The following is a 24,707-nucleotide window of genomic DNA, read 5'->3' on the forward strand; positions in this document are numbered from 1 at the left end:
AAGTATCTTGAGGGCACTGTTGTCAGGAGCTGTAAGTTTTATTGTGTAGATATAACTGTCTTAGCATCATGGGCCTGCTTCCATGATAGGCTCTGTATTTGAGACAAACAATTCAGAAATTTACTCCAGGGTGTAAGGATGTGGGTGATATGAGTTCTATTCCCACTTTGGCTACCGTGGGACACTGGGGAAATCAGTTTAACTCTGTCCCTTGTTCTTATCTTCAGAATGGGAATAATGGAGCTTCTCTAACTTTCTAAAGAGCTCTGAACTCTAGGGATGAAAGCTGTTGTGTAAATGTTAAAACCATTTTTGCTGTTGTTATATTACATATCCTAATTGATGATATGCAGAGTTGTCATATTTTCTAGCAGAACGAAGCTATATTTTGGATGTTAAGTCATAGCTGCTACATACGAAGCAGCATGTTTGAATCCTGTAAGACAATGGTGTCCAACTTTTGGATGGATAGTGCCTGGTCTATCTGCAGGCTGGATCTGGCACAGGGGCAGGAGGGAGAGGGTGGCCTGGCCCTGATCTTGCTACAAGGGAAGGAGAGCAGAGGGAGGGTGCGTGGTCTGGCCCCAATCTGGCCGAGCAGGGGGAGGAACATGGCCCAACCCCAAACCAGCTACATGGGGAGGGGTGGCAGTGTTAGTTGCCATAGCTCCCCCTACCACCAAATTTCTTGACCTATGAGGAGCTCCACAAACCAGACCCCATAGCTCTGCAGGCCAGATGTGGCCTGTGGGCTGAGTGTTGAGCAGCCCTTCTGTAAGAAATATGCCTGACAAAGAAAGTTTTGAAAAGTCATTAGCAGATTTCCAGCACTTTCAGCAAGACTGAATCTTGTTCTTTTCAGCAGTGTCAGCAGGACTTTGTTGAGGAGTTGCTGCCATTTGCACTGTACACTAATAGCTATCTTGATGATCACATGAAAGCCAATGTGTTCATAAATACAGTGCTTCCTGAGACAAGTAATAATCAGACTGATGTCAATGTCATGCTGCAATCAGACTCTGACAAGGTTTGCAAATATCTTGAAAGGAACTGTTCATCCCCAAATGCTGTAGATCAAAACCAGAAATGAACAAAAGAAGTGCTGCATATCAGCTGCATAATATCACTGATGAGCACAGTATGCATAAGTAGAAGCCACTGCTACCATGAGCTGTAGCAGCAGCCAAATGGACTGAGTTATGCCATAAATTAAAATCTTACATCCTAAGTGAGATATCTAAAAATAAAATTAAAATCCTATTTGACATCTAGACAGTCCCACACTGCCTTTTTTTTTTTTAACTTCAGGTTGGTATTAAAACCCTGCTGTGGACTTTTTAGATGTTTCAGTGCTTGATGCCCTATCTTATTGCAGTGTTATTCTTTGGGATGCCACTAGTTATAAGGAAGTGGGATCTAGTTGGATAAGGTATATAGCCAAGATTCCCAGCTTTGCCAGCAGTTTTGTCATGGGCAATGGACCAGCATTCATGTCTTACCAACTGTTAGCACCTGGTCCACACCAGGGAAACTAATGATCCTCCTAGTGCAGTCATTCCCAACTTTTTTTACTACCGACTGGCAGCGGAGCAGGATGGGAGCGAGGGGCTGTGGGGCCAGGCTGGGTGGAGGGATGTGACTGTGGGCAGTGCACATCTGAGGAGTGAATGAGGTCTAAGCCACTGTCATTGGGAGCTGGTTGAAGCTCGTGCTGCAACCTGACAGCCCAGTGGTTAGGAACCTCTGTCTTAGTGAACCAAATTCTGAGAACTTTTCGAAGAATCCCTGTGTTACTGCCACCGATCAGATGGTGTGCAATCCTATAGCTTTCATGCCATTGGGCCTGAACTCTAAATCTTACAACTTAATGTTGAAGGTCTGTCAGCTGCCAAGCGAAGCGTTGTCAAAAGTAGTTGTTCCATGTTACAGTTTGCATGTGCTAAACCTAGGGAATGTCATGCAGTGTTGAAGTTAAAACATACTCTGAGCAATTGCACATTAAGGGTTAATGCTATCTCTGAACAAGCCAGACTTAGAGCTGAAGGGCTGGTGAGCAGGGGCATAGCTAGGAGCCAGGGTGCTCTGGGTTGGGGGGTAGCGGGGGGTGGGGAGTGGAATCTGTGCTGTGGGGAGTCCCTAAGCCAAGCCCAGCCAGATGATCCCATGCCAGGCAGGCCTACCAACTCCTCTGACCTGATCCCAGCCCTTCTCTTTTTGGGGACTGGGCAACCAGCATTCCCATAGAGGGCTGCGCCTTTAACCCAGAGCCAGGCAATAGCTGTGGGAAAGTTCAGTTAACTGTGGTCATTTGCAGTTAATTGAAATTTTCCCATGTTGCTTGGCCACATTTCCTTTAAGCCCCACTGGCTTACCCATAGCCACACAGTTTTGTGAAGGCTGTGGCCTCTCTCCACACCTCTGACGTTCCTGTCCTTGGGTGTGCGGGGATGAGGGAGAGACGGATGCTATAGAGAGGCTGCAGTTCTATGCTTAGAGGGGATGCTGGAGAGTGGAGCTGCTGGGAGGAGAGTTGTACAGCAGGAGCATGGAGTTTTCTTCTCTTCCTCCTGTTGGCTGTATGCTCTCACTTCCCATAGCAGTGCAGAGTTGCAGTGACTCACTGGGGGAGGGTTTGCATGGTGGGAGCATGAAGCATGCTTCCTCCCTTGGCGGCTCCATGCTTCCACTGTGTAAATCCCCTACCCAAAAGCTCCTCACTCCTAGAGGAAGGTGGAGCCCAGAGCTGCCAGAAAGGAGAAAGGCAAACTCTGTCAGTCTGCTCAGCTTGGGGGACTTGGGGCTGCTGGCTATGGCATCCCCCAGCACTGGTGGGGCCCTGCCTGCCCCGGGTACCACACTCTGGGAGGGGTAGGTGGACTTTTGACTGAGCAGGAGTAGGGGGGCTGGGAGTGGTGCATTCTGGGATACTGAAGGTCCCAAAAATGCTCATTTTATCTCCATGGAAACTGACTGACATTGCTGCAATGTGAATTGGATACCAGGACCTAGAGTTACTCCTTGCACAAAGTGGCATAACTTTGAAATGTTCAGAGAATGCTTGGTGCAAGTTTTCCTGCTTTAAGGCATGGATGCTCAGATTTTAAGTGCCTTTTCATGGTCTACAGGTAATGTGTAACAAGGACCATGGCTAGGCTTACTGTGCAACAGGCCGATGTAACCCTATCTGTGCTTTAATTTCCTCAACACAGTGGGGTCATAGTGAGGTTTAAATCAATAAGAGGCATGATGGGGCTTAATTCATTAATGTGTGCCCACTGCTTTAGGTTCAGTGGACTGAAGGCACTACAGGATATTTTGTACCTTAGAGATATCGCAGACAGGATGCTGGGCCATGTACAGGTGTTATGTTTCTATCAGGACAGTTAGCACTCTCCCGGTAGAAACTGCCCATGTACAGCTGTTCATTCAGTGTCTTACAGAAGAAACAAACCTCATCCACAAGACAGATCTTTCACCTTGACTCTTTCAAAATCTTCCCTGTGACAGAGCTTCCCTTGCTAGAATGAACACTTGTAAGCTCAACTCCTACATGATTCGGAAGAGCCAAGCACCAGCTTCCCCATTTTGGGGAAGGCAGGGATGAATCCAAAGGGGATGCAGTGGCCTGGATGCACACCTCTGATTCCTGCTCCACTCACTAGCTGTGCTGAGGGAGCCCTACTGGTTTGAAGGGAGAGAAGTGAGTTGGTAAAAGGGGAAGTGTGTAGGGAGCAGGGGTATGAATTTAAAGTGGGGATAGGGCAGTAACTCTCAACCCTCAGGAATGCTACAGTGCCCAGCCCCTGACCCAGGAGATAATCATGACACTTAGTCCTCTCCTTACCTGCCCCAGAGCCCCACAGACTCATGTCCGCCCCCTTCCATCTTCTGGCAGCCCCTGCGCTGGCTGCTCTGAGCAGTGTGCGAGTGAATGTATGGAAACAAAAATGCGCATTTCAGCCTGGCTTATCTCCCAGCTTCTCTCATGTGTCCAGAGTTGGTTAGAGGAGCTGCAAGGTCAGGTGGCTCTGGGCCTTTGGTGTGTGAGTGCCCAGAGGAGTAGCTGCAGCAGTAGGGGCTGTGTTTCCTCCCTCCAGTCCAGACTCTCTCTTCCCTGAGCCTCATGTGTTCTCTTGCCCCCACCCCTCTCATCCCCTCAGCACCTCCACATGGCACACATGTGCTACCTCATTGACTGAGTATACCCAGGATTTGTCCATTGTGGCCCTAGGGCTGGAGTTCAAGAGGGATCATCCTAAGGGGAGATAAGGCCAGAAATTAGCCCACCAGTTCCCAGTCCCAACTAGTGACATGGACCCATGTGCTTCACCAGGAGCAAATGTGCATGAGAGCAGGCAGAGATGAAGGGAGAAATCAGAATTTGTGACTATTAAATTACATGATATGATATGAGATATATGATATGATACCACTTTAATAATGTAATGTTTATATTCAGATACATATAATCTTTGTTTCTGAAATGGGGTGTCAGTAAATTTTGAAATCTTGTGGAGGGCAGCTTTGAGTCTAAAAAGCTTGAGAACCATAGGGATAGGGTAAGCAGCAGGGAGCCTGGCAGGGCTCCTAGGGTCCAGGGCACATGCTGCTCCTGGGGAAAGTCCCATCCCCTCTTCCCGCATCCCTTCCACAACCAGTGCTACAGCTGCAGTGAGGGAGCAAGCTGTCCACTCTGAATGGGTCCACAGAGAATGGGTTAAGCATAATGGAGTCCTGAGCCATGCTCTTCAAAGTGCAGCTCTTCCATGTGCATGGGCAGCTGGGCTCTGCACCCCATCCCTTGCAGCTGCACAAAGAACATCAGCAGTGAAAGTCCTGTTTTTAAAGGAGGTACTTTAAGGTTTTCCAAAGCCATATTACTCTACAGCCATCTTCACTCTACCCTCCTGCAATACTTGTGCCAGCCTCACACCTTACAGATCTTAGTCACATTGCTAGTACTATTCTGGAGGCAAGGATTTTTTGTGATATTGTTTACTGGACCAGCCCTATGGTTGGAAGAGCTGTTGGCCAAACTTTTGGGCATCAAGAGCCCATCCTCACATCACCTTGTCTCACCTCATCCAACAACTCCCCCAATTATACAGCTGGTCCAAAAACAATATCACAAAAAATCTTTGCTGGGAGACTTAAGACTCTGATTAATTCACCAATGGGGGAAGTGTGTGTCAATGGACTGCCCATTTTGAACATTAACTCAGATGTAGAAATAACTGAAATGTAGAATACACTGTCAAGACTCACAAGAAGACTAAATTTTGTTTTATAAATCTGAATACAAGAAGTTTATTTAATTTTAATGCCTCGATTTATTATTTGCATACTTTGCTGTGCTTTTATACTTAATGTGTAATACAGCAAATCAGTACAAATCGCAATAAAGTTTTTTTTTTTGCTTGATGAACTAAGGAATATCAACCTAGGGTCCTAGCACAGTAGTAAAGCTTCTAGTTTCTTTTTAACTGGTGAAAAATGTGCTATGTTGTATGCAATGATGTGCCACACCTTCTGCACCTCATTTGTCAAAATCCTAGATCCACCTCCAAGAGAAGGCCTGGGGACAACAGGAGTAGGGGAGTTCTGCAAGCTAGAATGTCTGTATGCTTGCTCTCCCAGGAAGATTTCTACCAAATTTCCCAGAAATTTTCAACAGTAGAAATGAGCTTCTGTCCATGGCCAGTATTAACCACCCAGGCTAGCAGCCTCATGCTTCATAGCTCTGCATGCTTTCCAAGTTGCAACTGAGCCCCATGTGAGGGGAAAGCATCAAGTATTCTTTATTTCTTGTCCTAAATGTTCTGTACTATGCTGTTCTGTTATACTTGTGGTATTCCCTACATTTATATATTTGGGCCCCAACATTCTCTCATTTTTATTAAGTTATATTCCCTAGTTTGGAAAGCACTTTTGGGTCCTTTGGATTTAAGAGCAGTTTAAAAAGTGTCAGTTCTTGTTTTGTTTGAAACTATAATTCACTGCTTTGTGACTCCCAGGCTTTGCATTAAGGCACTTACTCATAGGACATTTCCCTTCAATGCACTGTCTTTTATTCCTGATGACTGGCATTGCCTTTTTACTTCAAAGGTGAGGGAGAGGGGTCATGGCTGTAGTATGATGGTGTGACTGCTGTGCTGGGTGCCCAAGAACTCCTGGAACTATTTATTTTTAAAGATGTATTCAAATACAGTTTATTGACATGGGTGGAAACAGAATGTAGACTGGATCAGGGAATAAAGCAGGGAAGCATGCTTTTCAACCTGTAAATGCCGACAAGTCAGGCAGTGATCCAAGACTGGGATGTCTGACAGACAGCAGTGCTGCAAGCTCACAATTATATAATATTAATTTATTTGGTTTTTAAACTTTATAGCTACATTCCATAAAAAGAATTGTTTTACATTTTTGCCTGCGGCTTTCCTTGACATATTTAAAAACCAGGTTACATAGTAAGACCGCCCTTTTATCCGAGGAACATAAATCACAGCAAAGCAGCTAAAATCATAATCCATTGTTTATGACCACCCAGCAGAACCCTTCCAATTTCTCTGAGCTCAGGGAACACATGTGCCTTATAATCTACCTAGAAATTCACCAGATTATGGCATTTGGACTGGGGAAAGAAGGAAAAAATACATTCCAAAACTGAAAGGTCAGGGAGAGAATACCCTTTCAGCTGCCCCCTTCCTTTCTTATATGTGGGACTTCAGCTTAGGGACCTCTGCTGTGGCAGAATGGCACAGGGAGAGAAGAGATCTTACAAATGATTAGGTCCCGTGTAGTCAGATGTGTGACTGGACATTGAGCACTTTACATTTTTCCATATTAAGCGACATCTGGTTGAGGTCCACTCACCTTGCGAGCCTGTCTAGGTTGGCTAGTATTGCCAGCCGGCCTTCAAGCATGACCACACTCCCCCATAGTTTGTTGTCATCAGTGAACTTTGCTAATTTGCTTTTAATACCTAAATCCAAATTGTTGATGAACGTGTTGAAAAGCACTGGTCTGATTACTAAACCCTGAGGGAGGCCACTGGTCACCCTCCGCCATGATGACTCGGTTTTGTCAATCAGTATTCTCTGAGTCCTACCACAGAGCCAGTTTCCTAGCCAGTGGACTGTAAAGTAGTCAAGGCCACATTTTCCCCATTTTCTTGTGAGGACTTCATGGAAGATGAAGTCAAAGGCCTTTTAGAAGTCCAGGTATATGACATTAACTTCATTTCCCCCATCCAGGAGGAGTGTAACCTAACCATAGAAGGAAATGAGGTTGGTCTGGCATGATCTGCCTATAATGAAGCCATGTTGGCTATCCTTCTGAATACTGCCTTCTGCTAAGCTGTCTGTAATAGATTATTTGATAATTTTTCTCCAGAATTTTACCAGGGATTGAGGTTGAACTGATTGACCTGTAATTTCCTGGTCTTCCTTTTCTTATAGATAGGTTGCCACGTTGGCCTTATTTCAGTATTCTGGGAGCTCTTCCAAATGCTACAAGTCTTCAAATAACTTTACCATCGGTCACGTGATGACATCGGCCAGCTCTTTTAGCACCCTCAGATGTAGTTCATCTGGTCCTGCCGGCTTGTAGATATTTAGCTTTTGTGCAGGTACTGCCCCACAAGATCTATGTCAACTATGAGGGGGGTGGTCACCCCACCATGATCATCCTGTATGCTGTCAAGCAGGCTAACACCCTTGGACTGGTGGAATATCAATGTAAAGTATTCATTCAGGAATTCATTTCTTTCCTGAGTGTCAGTTATTAGCCATCCCATTTTATTCATCAGGGGCCCAACTCTTCCCTTATATTTTCTCTGACTTCCTACCTATCTAAAGGACTTTGTGTTATCCTTGATTCTGGTTGTCAACCTATATTCGGTTTGTGCTCTTGCTGTCCTGATCTGCTCTTTATAGGTGCAAGCTGTTCCTGAGTACTCCTCTTTGGTAATTATTCCTGACTGCCATCCTTTGTAGGTTTCTTGTTTTAATTTCAGGAGGTCCATGACTTCCCTGTTGAGCCAAGGGGGTCTTCCATTTCTTTTTCTGCCTTTTTTACAAAAGGAAATGGACTTCCTTTTAGCTTTTTGGATCGCTTTCTTGAGAAATGATCACCTTTCTTGTACCCCTTTCCTCACTACTCCATGGTCCCACAGTTAATTCGTGGTTGAGCTCTTCCTCTTGGTTTGGAGGTCTATACTAAATTTCTACTGTCAAATTCTCTTCCCCATGCTCTCCCCATATCTTGACCCAGAGGGTCTCAAGTTGCCCTTCTTCGTTTCCCATCTTCACTTCTAGGGAGGTGTAATGTTCCTTCACGTAGAGAGCAAATCCACTGCTCTTCTTCCCAATATGATCCCTCCTGTGGTCCAGTCATAGGTGGAGTCCCACCAAGTCTCCATGATTCCTATGGGATCATGTTGGTTGTTGGTTACTAGGAGAGCCAGTTCCTCCTGCTTTTTTCCCATGCTTCTTGTGTTAGTATACAGGCAACTAAGCCTGTCATTGGAGGCCCTAGGGGTTCAGGTGAACTATGGAATAACCTGTCCATTGGCCAGTGCTGCAAAAAGCTTCCTATTATACCCTGGGATGCTGGTTTTGAGGTTGCAATTTTTCGGGTTTGTACTAGTGGTTGATGGGCCATCCCCCAGAAATCTCAGTTTAAAGCCCTATCCTGAGAGATTCAATTGACTTTGTGGCTCATTATAATCTTGATTCCTGCTAATCTTTCTCCGCTCCACGGGTCTTAATGACGCTAGCCTTTTTAAAGGTCTTGACATTCCACTGTTCACACTACCCTCTCTTCTGAAATATTGTTGTCTGTTAGCCATTCCTGATGTGTCTCTTCTATTCACAGTTCTGCAGATGGTTTTTAGCTCTAGATAAAATCCTTAATCCAGTTGTTATAATATTAACTCAAGTGTAGAAATGACTGACAGTGAAATATTGGAGGCACTGTCAAGATGCTCAAGAAGTCTAGATTTCATGTTATCAATCTGCATGAGATGTACATTTAACTATAATGACTGCAGGACTAATGACATAATATATTTTGACTATTTTTGCCTAGTTTGTTTTGATTTTTTTAAGAACTTTATAATATAGCATATCAGTGTTCATTCCTATAGTTATATTTTTTTTTGCTAATTTAGAAAATGTGGGATGAAATTCCACAGACATCACAGCTGAAGTGAAGAACCTAGTAAAGATGCAGTGCAGTAAGGGTCAAATAAATCTGAGAAAATTTCACTTCTTTTGTTCTATTGTAAATCTTATCTCTGGTCATAAGCAGTGTTTTATAAAGTTGCATTATTGAAAACCACTATTTTTTGTTGAGTTCTGTGTCTGATTTCTTTTGACACTAATATCTCTATCCAAGTATTGAAAATGTTGAAAAAGGGTGTATATAAGGTCTATAGAAGCTATATGTGTCACATTTCAGTACAGTGCCATCTTTTGGAAATTAGTAGGGCTGGATTGGAATGACTAAAGCCACATACAGGCATCACACTTCTACTAGGAGAGTTGTCACTTTCCCATTAGAAATTACAAGTGTACAAGCATTTGTTCAGTTTCTCCCAGGGGAAGGATACCCCCTCCAAGAGAAAGATCTTCCAGGTTGACACCAGCATGATCTTCCCTGTAAGAGAAATTCTATCATAGGAATGAATGCCTATATACTCCCCAAGGCAGACTATATGTCCCAATATAATTATTATATATATATTCCTGTAATAGGAAACACTTAGAAACAGAGACACATAATGGATTCAAATAGGTACTTATCTGATGAAATTGATATTTCACTTTTAAAATGCCTGAAAAATCATTATGTCAGTCTGATGTTTATTTCTGCAAATGTTCTGGAGAACTTCCCCTGGTCTTAGATCAGGCCATTGTCAAATTCCTTAAATGCAACATTATTTATAAATGATATGAACTGCAGATGTATAATTCATAGGGATAATAAAAATAAAGTCTAAAACACTTGTATTAAAATGTAAGATGATACTGTATTAAATCATATTTATGGCCTCATTTTATAAAATGGAACCCTCATGTCTGAAGTTTGATTTTAGTTTTCAGAAATTCTGTAAAATGGAATTGAGATGACAATGTTGGCAGCTAAATGGGCTGTTTTTCAATCGTGTTGATCTGTCATATTTATTTTCCATTAGAAGCCCTTACATTTTCCACAAATTGCTTTCAACTGTTTCTTACTAAATGTTTCTGAAAGTGCCAAGAACCATGTCAACTGCAAATTTCACCATTGCTGTTTGACACCATGCGTTCAGTGGAGCTTCTTTATAGATAAAAAGAAAAGGAGGTTTAAGTTGAACCACCTGAATGGTTTAACCAAACTGTAATGGTCATAGAATGCCAATCAGAGAAGGCAAGACCAAAGAGTCAGTCCCAGAATTTAAAATGTCTATTTCTGTGCTATCCTCAGCTGTTTCAGTGTGTGGGGGGAGGGGGGATAGTTAAGAGCATGTGTCCATTGCATTACATCACAACACCTTCCATGCTATCATCCATAAGTTTTACACATCTTTAAGACACTAACAGAGTGTCTGTTAAGCCCTGATGCCGTGGAGGGAGCTTGTACTGTTAGTTAATGGGAAGTGGGTAAAATACCTGTACTGGGTGAAGATATTAAGAGAATGTAACACCATTGGACAAGCCCCAATGTCATTAGTTAATCCTTCTATCTTTCTGCTGGAGCCCATGCAGAAATGAAGCCTGTCCTTATTGGGGCTGGCTGGTGAACCAGAAGTTAAAACCCATGTGGGTCTGGAGGGTCAGTGCCCCAGAGAAGAAACACACACAGGAACTCAGGCTCATGCCAGCCTCATGGAGGTGTGGTGACTTACCCAGCTCTTAGACAGGGAATTAGCTGAATCTAATTTGAGGAAGAAGGGAATAGAAATTTACCTTGAGCGAAGATTCAGCGTGGGAACTCTGAACGTGGAGGGAATGTGGCATCCCAGTGAGTGTTGTGGCTGTTGACTAATTAGCACCAGAGAAGGGAAAATCATGTGAGCATTAGCAGGGACAACCCTGTCAAAGTGGTTCCTGTCAATATTGGGGAGATGGGGAACAGGGTCAAGTGACTCTTTTAGAATTGGCAATGTCCCTCATAGAATTGGTAGTTGTGAATTGAAACAAATATTGTTAGAAGCATTTTTAGAAACAGGACTCTTGGCTGGATAGCAGCTATGAAAAGGAGCTATGGTAAGGATGGTGTGCAAGGATTGGACTGTTGAGCTTGAAGGCTAAGTACTGACTTACTAGGCACTGGGCATGAGCCTGAGAGATTACGGTGTTTGACTTGAGCAAGAACTGGAACCAACACCTATGTAACCACTTTGAATGTGTATACATGCACCTGGGAGAAGTATACTGATAAGTATTTCATCAATAACCATCTGTGTCATGGTATGGACAGGGTGCGGGGGTGGAGGAACCCTGTGAAGTCATCACCTGGTTCAGAGTGGGGCAGAAGATCACACCTCCCAACACTTACTTTCTCTTTCCATTATTTTTTTCTTAACATGAAAGGCATGGCAGAAGAATACAAAGAAGAACAAGTGGAGAACTCGGTGGAGCGGGTTCAATCTCAATTTTTAAAAGGATAACTTCAGACTATCACAAAGACCATGCATATTTTGAGAGGTGTGAGTAATATTCCTGCTTCACATGGTTACAATTTTCCTATTGTAAGGATAATCTTAAGTGGAAATCTGAATTGTCAGTTATAATATGAGGTTTTACCAGTATAAATATGAAATAAAAGATGACATGTAACATCTGGTTAGGCATAACAAACCAGGAATCTGCTGCTTTGCAAGGTAGTGACTCTTGTTTTTCTGGCAGCAGTGTAGAAATTCACCTTTGCCCTAATTGACAAATGATTCACAGTAGCCGTGCTTTCAATTACACTTCATAAGAGCTGGCAAATAATTATAATTATGGCATTGTATGATGTCTTGGCAATACTCTTTTTTTCTTTGTAATTTATTTAGAAATGCGCTGACCTTCCCTTAATAGTGAGAAAAATGAAGAACAATTTGTTTTGGATCAAAACAATATAAACAGGTTAAACTTCTCTCTAGTTCACTGAGGCAGTTTAAATTATACTAATTCTACTTCTAATATCTAAACATCTGACAATTGAATAAGAGATGAGAAAAATCCAAGTCCTAAGACCTATTACCTATTTTATTGCTGGAGAAAATGGTCCCTACATAAATACTCTTAAACATATAGGCTTTTACCCTGATTCTCTACTACCCTTCTTGCTATGTATTCATTTACAATTCTGCAAAATAGGTTCAGAATGGTACTAAACCAGGGCATGGACAGACATTCTTTAGAAGGACTTCAAACTCTGCTTTAATACAAACTGCTTCAAATTTGGAGCACTGCAGCATTAGCCTGATGTTCCATCTGAAGTGCTTCAAAATGGCCAAGTTCATGTTGTAAAGGCTTCTGCAGTTAGGAGCCTGTAGAGCAAAGATCCCGGCCTGCCTGTCAGGCTCTGCAGAGGCTCCCAAACACTGCTGAGGACAGAGGAAAGAGTCCATTGGCCGATTGTTCTCCCTTCCCAGGTTGTCTTTGGTGCTCTGCACCATTGTGGTCTGGTCAGTTTCACCTCAGGAGACCTCAACAGTTACAGGATTGGCACTGTCAGCCCATGGCGCCTGGAATGGTTGGTACTTACCATCTTCTCTGCAGTCCCTGGGTGAACAGCACCGGGGCCATGCTATTCCTTCTATCCAATGCAAGGCAGAGAGATGTGGCTGATCTGAGCATGCTTTGTGTCTTCTTCCAGCGTTTGATAGTTGTTGGGCAATGGCTGGATAGCATCAGAGGGTTCTCCTCCTCTCAGTTAGATCCCTCCAAGTCTTCCATGCCCTCAAAGTTGACCCCTGAGATTGCAACAAAGTGGGATTTTGTCAAGTCACCCCCGCTTCCAGAATCTGTGATGGCTCCTCATAAGCACATGTCCTTTTCTAAGCATTGAGATGAGTTGTGTTGCAGCTTCAGTACTCAAGCCTTGATGTACACTAGTGTCAGCTGCAGTCTTGCCCCTGAGGAGATAAAGTTTCTGGTAGATGGACTGATAGCGGTGACTTGTCCTAAGTGAGTAATGGATTTTTATGTCACTCCAAATAGCAAAATGATTTATTACCTCTATACCTCTAGTTTGGAGAGGGAGATGCAGCAGAAGGTGGTGGTGCTGACATTCTGAGCACAGGCCACTACCCACACACTGAAGAGACCTCAATACTATTCCATTATAGGCAAGAAAAGGTGATGCTGATTCCTTGGGGTGGCTATCCAGCAAAGTGAAGATACGGAATGCTTTCACCCCAGTTGTAAATAGATGACATCACATGCCAGCCAGGTCCTGTCCCTGAAGAAATGGAGTTTGGCATTATTTGAAAAGGCGGCTTCTCAGAGAACAAGAAGGGGGTGTGACCTACCGGTAGGCTGACCAACTACCTATTGCGCTCTGATGAAGATTGCAAATGGTAATGTGAAGTGTTTCATAGTGGAGTGCTTAAGAATTATTTCTGGGTTGTTTTTTTTTCCTGAGGTCATTTTTTAGACAAATCATCCCTTTTTGGAGTGTTTCATTTACTGCATGCATCTGTTACCTTGCTTTTTGGAAGGCATTAAAATCACTTAGAGTGCTCCAAATGTTACATTTATCTATATACTCACAATTGTACAGTATTTAAAGTAATAGAGAGTTGGGCATTTTTTGTGCGTGTAATTCACAGGCTGTCAATACCTGTCCAAAGTGAAGTAAGAAATTAATTTGAGTAAACTAAATAGAAAATAAAATTGTGCAAAAAGCTAGTATGTTAGTAAGTGGTTGTCATAGGAATAAACTCTGTATTTTAGTAACTTACAAGAGATAGTAGAATTTCTGTAAAACATAACTTTGTAAAGGGAGAAGTCTGTACTTGCATACCTTGACTGTCCACTAAAGAGTTATTGGCAAATATTTCAAACCAGTTGTTTCAGTAATGGGCAAAATTTGTGATGTCAGTCCTATTAGCACTCTGGGTTTAGCATTCTTTGCAGATGAACATTTTCCACAAAAGAGATGTGATTCCTAGATACAAATTTAAGAGGTTCTGAAAATGAATGAGAACATCATGTCATTGCTCACCTAATTCTTGGCTAGGTCAGTAACACAAATCAGTTTGTTCTTTGATGCCTCAGTGTGCTCTTTGATCAAGCCTAGGCCCTTTTTTCTTTTTCATTTTTTGTGTTTCAGTTTCTCTGTGATTATGGATCTGTTTATCATCATTTACCTTTCTCTCTATTTACAACCATAAGAGAAATGTTAAATTTCACTTCTAAAGGGAAAGGGAAAGCCAGTAAGTCATACACCAAAATTACTGGTATCTAATGTAACATAAGCAAATCCTTCAGAGAAGAAGCTTTGTGCTCAAGAAAAGTCCCGTTAGACAGTTTCATCTTTCTCAAACCTTCACTGATATCCTGGGCAGAGAACCAAGATGTAAAAGAATGATGTCTATTTCGAAGTGTGATATCTGTTTTACAGTTTTGGAAGGGAGGGGTAGGGAATGAATAAGGACTTCAAGAATATGGAGGTAAACAAAAAATAGGCTAACATTATAAAGGACAATGGCTAGTTCAAGTCTGTGGTTCTCGGGCTTCCCCACAAGGTGGATCATTTCATAATAAATACATAACCTTTTGATAGCACTGAGCACTGTTGTGTATACCCCTCTATTGACCAAGGCAGTACTCACATGGAACATCCTGGGGAAGCACTACTATATGTTTTAACTGTTTTTTAATATGTAGAGTATATGTCCTTTTTTAAAAAAATACAACCTTATACACACTTTCTTCATTTGCCCATTAATTTAATTCTTCCCCCCTGTGCCTGATGTTTTTCCTCTTCCCTCTATTCATTCTGTGTATAAACATGATGGTCAGGCATGAGGTCCTCTTCTTCCTCGGGCTTTGTGTCCCTGTTTGGCTGAGTGGTGGTCTCTTATCATTACTTTCCCTCCATCAATTCCTGTTTGCTTTTTTCTATTGGTAGATGTCAACCTGAAGTCCTGATTTTGGTCCTATTTTTATAGAATATAGTTCTTGGTATAGGCAGATTAACTGGCAGCTGTTTGTTCTGGTTGTTTTGCAGGATCTTATTTGCAGTGAAGTATCTGAATACCTGGAGAAACAGTTAGGAAAAAAGAGTAACTAGCATCATGTTATGAGCAAGCTCTCCAGGGGTCAGCAGTAAGTACTTCCCCATATAAATAAAATGTGTGTGTATGTGTGGGACTTGATATTACTAGTCAGGTTGAAAAATTGTCCTCAGTGTCTTTGAGCATTTGACAAACATTTTTTCCCCCAAAAGGATCTTAAAGTATTGGCTGCTGGTTTTCTACTCATGTTAATCTTTGTCCTTCTTTCAGATACAATGGTGTTTAAAAAACATGTTCAAATTAAATTAGTTTTGGCTGTGAATCAGCAGAGGGAGCACAAGAAATGTATTATATTGTAGGTATGTGTAACGTGTGTGTGTGTGTGTGTGTATAATGTGTGTGTACATGATGTGTATTGTGAATACCGCAAAAACAGTGGCCAGCTTCGTTTTTTGATAACATTTATATTTTGTAAGGATATAAATTATCAGAAAACTTGTCAGATTGACTGGGCAGATAAACCCTTTAATGCAGCTTTTGGTGTAAATAGTCAATTTATTGCTGTGGCATTGTGGACTTCAGTTAGTTCGTTCAATTCAGTGGAGCTATACTGCCGTAGCGCAGCCTTTTGTTTATATGAAAGGACAAGTTTCTTCGTTCGGCGCAGCTTTAGAGTTTTTTGTGCAGTGCCTGATGGGTAACAATATGGAAGGAATCCCTGCTTATAAAACTACACCGGATTTATTCATTAAAAGAACTCTTACCAAAAAGTTTCAACTCAATTGCACATAGCATTGTAGGCTATGTACACAGAATAGTATTATGGTCCTTCCTCCACACTCTTCAATATCTCAGTCTCAGTTCTTCCCTTTAGTTTTTATACAGGTGGCTAAACAGAGTCTAGGGATGAAAAAGTATTTTAATTCCCAGGCTCTTTCTCCTTCATCTTCTTTTCTGAGACCTCAGGCAAGGGTTGTGATTAAGACGAGTTCTAAGAATGGGTTTCCATTTGATCCAACAAATGGGCCTCCTAAGAGACATGCTTTTTGTATTAGGAACTGGTCCAAGATTGCAATTTCATTTTTCATAAGCTGCCTGCTATCAGTCATCAGAATAACTCATTCTGACCATACAACTTTACATGGATTTTGATTGGCTCAGAAGAGTTATATTTACTGCACACATCTAACATTCTACTAACAACTCATAAGAACCATCTAATGCTTTTTTTAAAAACATTCACATGCACAAATTAAAATTTGGATGGTTTTCCCCAATGGATCATAATAGTGTTAATGTTAGTTACATTATCTACATATGTACGTTAACAGTGCTGCTTTAAACGACACATTTTATGGTATAGGGGATGTGATTTCAGAAGTAAACACGTGTTTTGCCACTGGATGGTGGAGTTCAGTAACAATGCACAAGTGTTACACTGCAGCTGCATTACAAAGCCTAATGGGTAGTTGGTCCCTGAGCACCACCTGCTGGCAGATTTTTGTAATAGCGTCAGAATCAGCTAAAGATGAAGCCATTGATTGATTGACCTTCCAGAAGAGAGAGAGAGAGAAAAAGAAAGAAAGCAGTCACAATCCTACCCATGACGGGAAAGATGAAGATAAATAAGCATCCCCTCCCCATTGCAAATAAAAATTGGAAATCATCTGGACTCTTTGGAATAAACTCAGACTCATTTAGATAAACTCAGATTGAAGGACCCACCATTGTCACCAAAATCAAACAATGGAAAATAAAAACAGCATCAGCAAAAGTTGTGCATTGAAGAATGTGCTGTAAAGAGAAACAAGGAACTGGTTCACATCACCAACAACAGACAACTTGTTAGCCTGCTTATTGCAATATGAACATCTAGGCCCCTGTCTAAAAGAAATAGTATCAAGAAATATGTAGCACTCCTAGGAGTTGAACATAACTCTGCTACAAAATGCTAGCTGTTGATGGCAATGTGTTATTTGAAACAATTTTTGACAGATTGGCAAAGGTAAGCCCTTCAACACACATTGGAATTTGATTTCTCCTGTGTACCTAACAATGAATGTAAAAGACCAGAGACCATGTCACCCTAACTGTTTCTGTTGTTGTCTTCTTCCACTTCATTATTTGATTAAACTTATAACTTGAGAGAAAAAAGAAAAGAGGTCTGTTCTGATTTGGATCCTGCCAAATTTCTAAAAATAGGAGATTAAAGAAAGGAACATAAAAATAATCTTTTTTTCCTGCAACTTTCATAGTAATGAAGAAAGGAAATGTGCTGATGGAATGTTCTGACAGAGTAGCAACCTGGGCACAAGCCAAGCAAACACCATTAACAAGGAGTGCTCATCCTGCCTCTGCTGTAGTCATGGAACAAAAGGTGAATACATGCACTATAAAGTTATCCCATATTTTTAAATCAATTACCTTAATTAAATTCTTTTGTTTTTCTTCTCTTTTGTCTCTCTCCTCCTTTCATTCATCATTCTTTCTTCTGCATCTGCTCTAACAGAAGCCTCTCTGCATTTGAGTAGTAAAGTTTGAATTCAATGGAGTGTTTATCCCAGAGACAGATTTAGCCCCATATTTGTAGACTTCTCATTCCCATAATTGAAAATTGATTGTTGGGAGTTAAAATGCTCTTTTTTTCAAGAGCCAAAGCACTCTTCTGGTGACCTTTATGTGCTTGTAATTAAAGCTTGGATTATTTCAATTTGATCTAAATATAATGGTAACTCTCCCTGTGAAGAACTTGCCTCTATCAAAGGAAGAGTGGATTTATTTGCCTCTGTATCCTTCTAGGCAATGTCTGATGGAGTCCTCTCTTTACATCCAGCAAAAAAGGCAGTGACCAGATAGACCTAGAGAAGGTGTGGGTAGTGCATCATAAGTATTATTAGTGTCTCCTCTCCAAATATGAAAAGATGGAAAAACTTACACTGCTTAGATCACAGTGGGAGGTGCACAGGGTAATATCCAAAAAATACTTCTGAGTTAGAAATATAGGTAACAGGGTAGAGAGGCTGTAGGGGAGAGTAAAAAGAGGGGAAGAAAGTTTGGGTGAAATGGAAGGAGAGAAGCAGGAATGTACTCTTGACTACAGCAAGGCAAACTACTTAAGGTATGTAAGTACTAAATGCTGGAGGCTGCAAGTGAGAAAGGAACAGTGGAAAAATCCCTGGTCATACCCAGTTTAATCTCTCTTTCAGCATCTTTCTCTGCCACTGTGTGACACAGGATACTAGGCAAGATGGGCTAATGGTGTGATGCAGTAAATGGCAAGTCTAATATTCTTATGTAACACTGCTGCTGCTACCCAGCTGATGACACAAGTACACACTCCAGTGCTTTCTGTTGGCTGCTGCAGTCTTTCTCAGGGTGCATTGCTTGCCCTGGTAGCAGAGCTGCTGAGTGGTGCCACAGAGAGCCTCCAGAAGTGCACGGATGTACATGTGCTCTGGCAGCTTGCTGGCAAAGGCAAATATAAGTGTAGGTCAAGCTGATGTGTCCCAAGTGTCTGTGTTACTGTTCAGTCAAAAGCCACTAAAATGCAATGCATGTTCCATGTGAACAACAAGGTAGAAGAGAAGTTATGAATAAGAAAAAATAGGAGGAAAGCTAAGAGAAAACAAGTGCGTGGGGAAGAAGAAAAAGGTTAAAGAAAGTAGATGGAGGGGCTAAGTGTTAATTAGATCCATTAGTACTTAGTTGACATACATTTATGCACCTCTCCCCCATACCTCTTCACAGAGGTAAGTACTGAGTACAGGAAAATACTCTTGTAAGTATTTTACTGTAGGATAAATACATATGTGAGCTACAAGAAAAAGTCTTGTCTCCATGTTTGTTTTGGAAAGCAAACTTCAGGTAGAAGCTTATTCTGTCCTTATGAGAGAGGTCTAAATCTAGTGATAAAAACCTTTAAAATGTGTTTAAAACCCAAACTCCCAATAAATTGTGATTGCCTGAAGAAAATGCTCAGCTTACTCTTTAATTTTTTTTGTGTTTGTTTTTTCTTCATAATTTGTCCCTTAGCTGCTTATAAATCCAGTAACTGATCAAACCTTTAGTCTGTGGTGTTATCTTTTCATTCTTCTCCTAAGCTGAGATTAGCTTTGAAAGGGTTAATGCTGGAGTTCACTCCTCGTGCAGAGAGTATTCAGCATTTTAAGAGTTATATTTTCACTGATTTTTTTTTCATTATTGTACTATGAATACATGTTAATTAATCACAATTATAGAAAAAGTATTTTAATGCATGATTATCCCATGAATACTTACAACTACTTTAAACTGGTCTGTAATTAATTAAGGGAGCTAGGAGAGTTAGAACTGGGAGTATATGGGGCCTTTTAAATCTTCACCTCTTTGATTAAAGTTGAGCTGACCACTAACCTGAACATGTTATTGTCTGATTCCTTTTATTGTTACCATTTTTAATACTGTCCTCAAAAAATAAAAATCCTTTCAGGATGCTCTTGTAAGCCCCACTTATACAGAGCTCCAAGAGATGGAAAAATGAGTGTGTATGTGTGTGTATAAAATGAGGGATGTATGAAGAGGGGTGTCTCAAGAATCATCCTTCATCATTTCTCAAAGTCCTTAGCCTGGCCCTGCGCATAAAGGAAAGATAATGGTGTATGAGAGAGGGTCCTTTTTCAGGTTTTTCCCCCCATACTTTCTTTTAAGGGTTGGCCAGACATTTTCAGTCTGATTTTTAACCCATCTATTGTTTTAGCCTTGTTGTATCAGAATCCATCAGAATTAAATTTTATCTCTGGTCCTGGGCTTAATATTGGAGAAAAAGAAGACAATATATGTCCAATAGGTTTGTCAAATATTTTGGTGTCTGATGCTAGTCCAAATCTTGGAATTTTAGGAAGGGTCCTAGAGAAACTTTTTGAATGAGAATGAATGTGTAATATATAATATGCACACAAATATACAACCTTCCAAAGGTGATGTGTGTATCTAAATGTGCACACACAAAACCATAAACACCAATACAATTCTAAAGTGTAGTGTTGTTAATGTGAGGGAGGAAGATTGATGGGAACAGGAAAAAGGGGATCTTAAAAACTATGCCTCAGACTTGAACGTAAATTAAATTTGCCTTAGAAAAAGTTCATGCTAGCAATTTTGGCATATCTGGAAAGGGCTATAGAAAGAATTTGCTGTTTGAATGTTTTTTCCAACAAACTTTATCGTCTTTTCTTTCTCCCATGACTATCTTGCTGGTTCCGCTAAAACTCACTTCAAGCCAACCATAAAAACCTGATGGCAATATCCAGACAAACTAGTATGTAAGTGGACCTTTTTGATTATAAGCCCCTAGGCTTATAATACAAATATTATCCAAGCCTCACAGAACATTTGGCTTTAATAATTATGGCAGAATGTGGACACCCACACAGAGATGGCAAACAGCATTCATAAGGAAAGATTCAGAAAACTGGAGGTAGTAAATTCAGTAGTTTTAAATACAGTTGTACAAAAGTTACCTTAGATGGGAAACCAAAATGACCTAATATTTCATAGATTTCATAGACATCAGTGCTGGAAGGGACCTCGGGAGATCATCGAGTCCAGCCCCCTGCCCAAAGGGCAGGAGGTCAGCTGGGGTCATAGGATCCCATAGGATATAAGCTACCTAAATAGCAAAGGCACACTGACTGTATATTAGTAAAATCAGTGAAGATGAAATAAGTGAGAGGAAAGAAAAGAAAGACCAAAATTAATCTGTGGAGCACTTCGGATTCTCTTGAAGAATATCCAGCAAGTACATTTGATAAGAAATGATGAAATAATAAAGACACATGAAGAGAGAATGCTAAAATCTCAAGCAGGAATACTATCGGAATGTAACAAGGAACCCTGTCCCTGTTACTAGGCCTAAGAGGGGCTGTCTACATGTGGTCACTTAATGCGGATTAGCCCAATTTAATCCACATATGGGGCACGTGTCTACACATGCACAACCTTAATACAGCTTAAAAATGGTGATTTTAGGATATGTGAGCCTAATTTGATACCTGCTCAAAGCTCAGCAGGATTAATTAATGTGGATTAACATACGTGTAGATGAATTAATGTACATTAACTCAGGGACTTTAGTCCTGGGTCTGCCTGGCACTCCTGGCTGGTCTGTGGCAGCCCCTAGCTGCAGGCTATAAAAGCCCCAGCCATATTGTGCCTTGGGGCACACTGCATAGTGAGCCAGTGCTGCTGGGGGCAGCCCATCAGGCCCCATTTGCTCTACTGGACAGGACCCAAGCCCATCCTGTCTCCTAGCTAGAGCTTCTCCTTGGCCACAAGTGAGCATTGCAAAGGTCTGCAGCCTGCTGCATCCCTTGCCCAGCCCTGAGGTTTCCCCCAGGGCTGCTGACCCTTCTCACTATAGCAGCAGGGCCAGCACCTGCTTCCTGCTGCTCCTCACCCCCAGTTCTCTCTCATTTTCAGGGCACTGCGGTGAAGCACCTCTGCCATGTGGTTCCCCAACCCTGGCTGTGCCCCTGTAGTGGGTGCTGCTGCCAGCCATCCAGAGCCAACATCACAGGGATAGCCATGCAGGGTCCCCAAGAGCTTGCATAGGAACTATGTTGAACAAGTCTTTCTCCCCAGTCCTGGCTCTGCCCACATGCCCACAACTATCCTGAGTGCCTGGGCCCTCTACTGAACCCCCAAGGAGGTGCACAACCTTATGGCACTCTGGGACAGGTCCAATGTCCAGAGGCAGGTTCTGTGGGATGGGTGTTGGAATGCCCACATTTATGGGGCCATCTTAGTCAAGATGCATGCACAAGGCCACTCCCACCCCACACAGTGCTGTTGAAAGCCAAGGCCCTGCAGGCACAGTGGGTGGCTGTGACTGACTTCAGTCATTGGTCTGTCATGCCTGTAAAACCACACTCTTCATGAGGCAGCTGACCCTCATTTTGGCACCTTGGGGGACAGGCTGCACCCCTGCTAGTGCTACCAGCAGAAGCAGCCTGGCCTTACCTATACACTGCCCTGATGACTTTGGTAACATTTCACCAGAGGAAGGGCACTTGGTCCTTCAGTACTGTGCCTCACCCACCTCCCCAGGTGCTGCACCCACATGTGACACTGTGACAGGTAGCTCTCCAGGTAGCAATGGAGGTTGAGGGGCAGCCCAGGCTTTCCCCCCATGCCATTGTAGCTCAGGGTCCCCAACCACAAGTGCAGGTGTGCCTGGGGCACCAGCAGGATTGGCAGCAGCAGGGTGTAGTGGCTTTGCCAGCCCTCTCCCTACACAGACAGCTCATCACACACCACCCAGGGCACATGTAGCAGGAGCATGCTTGGAGCACAGCAGCAGTGCGGGGATGGGGCTGGTCCCTGGGAGCCTCCCAGAGGAGGCAGCACCCATGGATGGAAAGGATGAGGACCCCCCCCATCTGAGGCTGGGCAATTTAGGGCTCTTGATGCAAAGTATCTTATCTCTTCAGTGTTGCAAACTCACAAAAGGCTTCTGCCTCTTGCTTCTGCAGAGCCAACATCTGGACATAGGAGAGAAGCCACATGACCCTGAGAGAGTGCCACCTCAGGGTCACCACCACCCACCCCTGGAGCCTTCCAGATATGTTGGCTGTGTCAGCAGCGTACCAGGGACTGGACCCTCTTGTTCCAGCAGCTGGTGGAAGTCATAGAAAACTCATTGGCATAGAAGCTGGCCTGACAGGAGGAAGACATCACCCAAGAAATAGCTCAGGAGAAGGCACGGGACTGGGCACACTGGACATACTGGGCCTAGCTGAAGGCCTGGTACAGTGCTGTGTGGAACTGCTCTAGCATCAAATGGCCAGCCAGGCCTGGCCAGTGGTGCCTACATCCAGCCCCCTCCGTGCCTGGCCCCTGATCCCGCAGGAGGAGGGCCTCCACAGGATCCCCTGGCATTCACTGTGGCCCCTAGACCTATGGGGGAGTGGTCTGCTGCCAGGGTGCTGGCTGCCTGCCACTGTGCCCAGGCACTCCCACCCCACAGCCCCCCATTCCAGAACTTGGACAGAGACTCAGCCTCTTGTACATAATTTTCAGTTTGGGAGGAGGACATTTTATTGGTGAGTGGGGAGAGTGGTGGAGGGGCTCTGTGTATGGGGGAAGGAGGTGAGAGGGGGCTCTGATTGAGGGGCAATGGGAGGAAGGATGGGGTGGGGATGTGAGGGGAACAAACATTGTCATTGCAAACATGTGCATGTCCTGAGTGTGGTTCTGGGGGGACAGAGAGTAGGGGAGGTGTGGGCTGCAGGGCAGGTGGGTGTCAGCAGGGATGGGCAGGTGCACCTCCATGAACTGAAGCTCCAGGTGGGGCCAGAGCTGGTGCAGACGGTCATCAAAGGTAACCCAGGTCATCCAGAACATGTCGACCCACTGGTGGTCATCCCATTCCTGGAGCACAGTGTGCTACCACCAGTCCTGGTGTAGTGGCTCCAGAGGTGGCAGGGCTGGTGGGACAGGAGGGTAATGGCAGTCCTGGCAGGGGCATCCTGGAGCCTGTGGCCACCTTGTATGGCAATAGGATGATGCATGATGGTGGGGCCCCAGAGACCATGTACCAGTTGTTCAGCAGGTGGGCAGAGTGGGTGGGGGTCTCAGGTGGTGCTAGGTGGCCCATTGTCAGGCATGCAGAATAGCAGTGGGTGAACAGGACAGCAGCCCTAAGGAGTGGGAGATCCTGTCCCTAGGTGCCATAGCCAGGAGCTGAGGCAGGCAGGGCTGGGAAGTTCAGCTGCAGCAGGGGCACAGCAGGCACATGCTGCCTCTGTCTGTGCCACACTGCTGCTGTGAGACAGGAAGCATCAGCCCAGAGGTCGCAGTGTGGAGGGTGTGCTTTTAAGATGGCTGCCAAGTGCTGGCAGCTGGCTGTGGCTTCAGCATGGCTTCCAAGTGCTGGAAGCCATGTGTCCAGGGGGTGGAGCTCCCCCCAGGGGCCAAAGAAGCACATGGCAGATCTGGACTGACCTGGGACTAAAGTTAGTTCCAAGTCCCACCAGATGTAGACACCTGCCAAAATCCACTTAATCTGCATTAGTTTAATGCACATTAAATTTAAGCCCACTTAAAATCATGTGTAGATATGCCCAGAGAATAGGAAACCAAAGGGAGCAGCTTAGGTGGCCTGAGCCAAGGACTAAAAATGAGGCAATTAGCTGCACCAGGTCTCTGGGTACAGAAAATTCAGTCACATGGCCAGAAGAAGGTTAGGCTTGGGGATATAAACCCAGTCACTGACCATGCATGGGATGCTCCTTGTATGCAGCAGGGAAAGGAGCATCCAGGAGAGAGGGTCTGCTGGAGATGGACAGACCAACTGACTGACCAACCACCCATGGGAGCTGGATTGAGATGGTTTCAAGGGAGGTAGGGCCTGCAGGCAACATTTACCTTGATGGAGAGAGAGTATTTGTTTTTTGCAGCATCTGGCTTGTGTTTATGTTTCATTTTGAACTTGAGATGGGAGGACCTGGTTGTGGCT

The 24,707-nt window shown here is 43.3% G+C and overlaps 1 long non-coding RNA gene across 1 annotated transcript in view; it reads left to right on the forward strand.

Annotated features, from left to right (window-relative positions):
* LOC149874335 (uncharacterized) overlaps positions 1 to 15,226 on the forward strand; it is a 496,867-nt gene extending 481,641 nt beyond the window's left edge. Inside the window, exon 8 of the long non-coding RNA XR_016443822.1 lies at positions 15,208 to 15,226. This is a non-coding gene — a long non-coding RNA (uncharacterized LOC149874335). The remainder of the gene's footprint in view (positions 1 to 15,207) is intronic.
* Positions 15,227 to 24,707: the final 9,481 nt, after the last annotated feature.

This window comes from Crocodylus siamensis, chromosome 1, assembly GCF_052110815.1.
Source record: "Crocodylus siamensis isolate JL-2025a chromosome 1, ASM5211081v1, whole genome shotgun sequence".
Taxonomy (NCBI): Eukaryota; Metazoa; Chordata; order Crocodylia; family Crocodylidae; genus Crocodylus; species Crocodylus siamensis.